Raw genomic sequence first — 4,568 nt, forward strand, 5'->3', positions numbered from 1 at the left:
CACAGGTAATCCAAATCGACAATGAGTACCGTCTAGACCTTCGAATAAAATGGCTACCGCTCCTGTAGCTCCGAGAACCTAGTCAATCTTCTTTATCCGGCTCGGTGGACCATTTGGTACACTGATCTAAATGGAGGACTGTATATAGGTCTGACGCGCTCCCTCGCATTGCTGGCTGTACCGCCGCTACTACTATAATGGCTCCTTCAGAGAAGAACTCGTGTTATTCGTACTGTATTATATAACAATGACACACTGCGCATGCGCAGTGTCTCACAAAAAAGTATACTAAATAATAATAGTTCCCAACAATACCCTTTGGTGGTAATACATTAGGTACATCATCTTCCATTATTTGAGTGTCCTCTTTCAGCAAATTGAATTGTGTGACTGGGCCATCTACAACATACCCTTTGGTGGTAATACATTAGGTACATCATCTTCTATTATTTGAGTGTCCTCTTTCAGCAAATTGAATTGTGTGACTGGGCCATCTACAACTTACCTGGTTGGGTCGTATTTACAACAAAGTGTTGAAAACCTTTGATGCCTTTTATTTTCTTGAATAATGTAGCAAAGTAACTTGACCAGTCAAATGTTTCTATGAGTTCACCATTGCTACTTCCTGCCGTTTCGGCTTTGTTAACAGCAGATGTTTGTTCTACAACATGAATGAAGTCATCCAATGAGTCCACCTCTGCTTTACGGAATTTTTGCTTTAATAGTCCAAAGCACCAGTCTGGAGAAAATTTTGTGTCCAACTGGCAGAAAGGATATTGAAATGGATGTATTGAGTCCTATCATAACTCTCCATAAGGGGTACTAAATTAAAGGAAGAATAACATTTAAAATGTTCATTATTGTGCATTTATTAGACTTACTTGAATAGCTATATTATTTTTATTTTGCCCTGTGCATTTGTCAGCATAAAAATGGATATTTACTGAGTTGAGGCAATGATTCTTCAAATAAAAAAGTGCCTTGCTTATGACAGGATTTGCCCCTCTACCAGTGTCGAATGATTCATCGATTAAGAAATTAACCTGCTGAGAGATAGCTTCACAGCACACCAAATATGCCACATTTCCTGTGAGTAAGAAAACATATTGGACCTGCTTGTATTGGACTTGAATGATAGTGAACCTTTAAAAAAGTAAGTGAGCTAAATACACTTTAATATCATAAATTGTTACCTGTTGAGCATAATTGAAGCTATAATGTGCTACAATATAAAACATAGCAAGTGGCCTTGTTAGTGGGGGAGTTTGCCGCATCAGTATACAGCCCTTTTAACAATAATTGTGCTTCTTTTCATACATTCTGATAGTACTCCCTTTCCTTTTTAACAAGACTTCTGTGATCTAGTGCCTTTTTTATTGCCTGAATTGCTAAATATAATTCTTGTGTTATTACAGTACTAACTTTACTCAGTTATCCTTTCATCTGATTGCATGTTAGCACTTCTTATAATCAGTCGTCTTATCTCTATACATGTGGCACAAAAGTAAGACATAGGCTTCATTTTTCAGTATAAGGCAGGTAGCATCGCCACAACATGTTAAATGTTGTTTCAGCAGCATGCTATGACATGAAACTCTTCACATGATTCCGTAAACTCTTAGTATACACTAGCCTTTTACATGTACTGCATGGTAAGAACTAATTCTCATAACTTTTCATTCCAGGTATTCTTCAAGGAAGACTAATACCATGGTCTTCAGCATAGTTTCTGATGAGCACAAGAACCTGGAGAATATCATTATAAATTAAAGCATGGTTTGGTGTCCTTCCAGCACTCTAGTAAAATTAAGTACATATCATTTAATTTGTAAGTCTCATACCTTGGTATTAATCCATTCATTCTGTAGTTTTTCATGATTTCCTTAAACCTGCTTTTGCCACATGCATGTAGCTTTAGAAATGTTTCTCTACATATCTAGTTGGAAAATATAATAAATTTTGTGTTGTGTCCCTTATAGTTAGAAACCTTATGACCATGATGCATGAACGTAAAAAATTGCCTCTGTCTCTTTCTGTCTCCATGGTTGCCAGTTGACAATCCCCCCCATGGTAGATGTTACTGCCATTTGACTCATAATTGCAATCTCTTGAACAGGCTTTGCCATGGCTTGTGTCACATCAATATGTTTTTATGTAAGAGTGCTGAACAGTGCATAGCAATTATCAGAGCAACCACATCCATTTTCATAGAACATTGATAATTCTTCTTCCACCTGTCGGTCTTTCTTCCTCATGTCATCACATGAATAAGTAGTTAAAGTAGCTGGAGCATCAGGCGTCGCTGATTCTAATTCAGTATCTGATACTTGTAGTTCCAAGGCCACCTTGGAATCAAACAGTGGTGGATCAATATCTTCATCACAATCTTTTGTCTCTTGATCTTCCTCTTCTTCCATATCTTCTACTGCTTCATATTCTGTCTCTATCAATTAACAAAATACACTGTATAACTAAGTTCAATATAATAATATTGTGCATTTATACAGGTGATGGAATGTTATTGTGGTGATAGCTAACCGCTATTTAGAGTCAGTATGTAAACAAACAGTGTTATGAATAAGCTTACCACTAGTTTCATCACAAAAGTAGTCCACAATACCTAAAGCAACGTAGTCACTGTCTCGAGGACCTATTTCTTCATTTAACAAGCGAGCAATGTCTCTTTCTGTAGCCATAGTTTTAAAAGTAGTCTTCTTCGTCTTTGATATACATTAAATAGCTGCTATAGGGACTCCATGAATACCTTTGATGCATTAAAGCCCTCCGTTTTTATTCCTTCTTCGCTCCGTGAGACAATTACCGTGCACAATGAAGGTAAGATGTCAAAGGGCTTATAACTCAGCAAAAAAGGCTTCACTACCCACGATTTTGGTGTCAAATGAAAGGATTTTGTTTATATAACATGTTTATGTGACAAAAATTTAATGAATTTTGCCCAGGTAAAGATTTTCTGTGATTATGAGCCCATAGCTCAAAATGATAATTCCCGCAGATAGCCTGGTTTTGTCATATCTGGTCACAAATGATAAAAATGCCATAAATATAGTTAGTGTGCCCTACAAAACTCCCCTTCCAGAGAACAAGTAAACTAATGATCAAATATTGAGTCGATCAGGAAAATGAATACATTGACCAAAACGAGTAACATTTGGTGTCCAAGCGAGTACCTGTCGGTCCCCATACAATTAGTGTTGGTCTTATAACAGGCAGTAGTCAAAGGAGAAGTTGAATGAGTATTAGTAAATAGAGAATTATAGTCAAGGAGAAGAGTATTAGTTTTGTCTATATGTGCTGGTTTGAGAAGATAAATGAGTATAGTGTCTCGAGTACCATTACTATCAATGACATTATTTCTCATACATTATACTGTCCATCAAAAGGACACTGAAGAGGTCTTTTACTGAATCATGTTGAATGAATAAGTGTAAAGAAGAGGGTGTATCTGGAATATGAGTATATCAAGTTGATGTAGAACGTACTGGAGTGAGTGAAAGAAAACACATGTAACACTTGAGTTGAGCAGCATCGTCTGAGGACTCTGAGAGCGCAAGATTATTAGTAGGAGATAAAAATTTACCAGGGATACAAACAGTTGTACCGTAAAGTAGTTCAGCTGGAGACTAATGCAAGTCCTCTTTAACAGCCGTACGCATACCCAATAATACTAGAGGGAGGGACTCAGTTCATGACTCTTAAGTGGTTGAGTTTTCAAGGCAGCTTTGAGTTGACGATGGAATCTCTTTATCATACCATTAGCTTGAGGGTGGTATGCTGTGGTACAACATCTAGCAGTACTTAATAAATGAGTGAGTTGAGCAAAAAGAGAGGATTGAAATTGACTGCCTCTATGAGTAAGAACTGTAGAAGAGACACCAAAATGTGACATCCAACCAGCTACTGAAGCACAAGCAATTGTTAGAGCAGACATGTCTGGAATGGGAAAGGCTTCGGGCCATCTAGTGAACCTGTCTATACAAGTAAGTAAATATGTGAAACCATGAGACAGAAATTGGTCCCACTATATCAATGTGAATATTGTCAAACCATGTAGTAGAAGAGGGGAAAGTACGTACATGTAAGACAGTGTGTGTTGTACCTTTGACATTTGACAAGTGAGACATGAGCGACTCCATAACTTGATATCAGAAGCCATTTGAGGCCAAACGAATCGAGACAAAATGAGCTTGACAGTAGAACAAATTGATGAATGTCAGAGTAAAAGAAGCGAGTCAAATACTGTCAGACGAAATGAAGGCGGTACTTCTGGGCAGGACATTTCCTTAGAAGCATCACAATAGAGAGTGAGATTAGAATGAGGAATAGGAAATTGCTCCAAATGAAGAGTGTAGGAGTTTCCTCAGAAAAAAACTGACAAATCTCCTTGAGCTAGAGCCATGTCCTCAAAACTAATTACTGAGGGTGTGTTTGATATCAGTAGTGAACTGCGATATGAAGTCCAAATGTCCAGAATGATGAGGTGAACATTTATCAGACACTGTAAGCATAAAGTTAGTGAGTGTTTGAGGTCAGTACAAACAGAAAATGTA

At 37.4% G+C, this 4,568-nt stretch overlaps 1 pseudogene; it reads right to left on the reverse strand.

Annotated features, from left to right (window-relative positions):
- Positions 1-3,479: 3,479 nt before the first annotated feature.
- LOC105313597 (uncharacterized) overlaps positions 3,480-4,568 on the reverse strand; it is a 19,392-nt pseudogene continuing 18,303 nt past the window's right edge.

The sequence above is a fragment of the Amphimedon queenslandica genome, unplaced genomic scaffold (genome assembly GCF_000090795.2).
Source record: "Amphimedon queenslandica unplaced genomic scaffold, v1.1 AMPQUscaffold_13270, whole genome shotgun sequence".
Taxonomy (NCBI): domain Eukaryota; kingdom Metazoa; phylum Porifera; class Demospongiae; order Haplosclerida; family Niphatidae; genus Amphimedon; species Amphimedon queenslandica.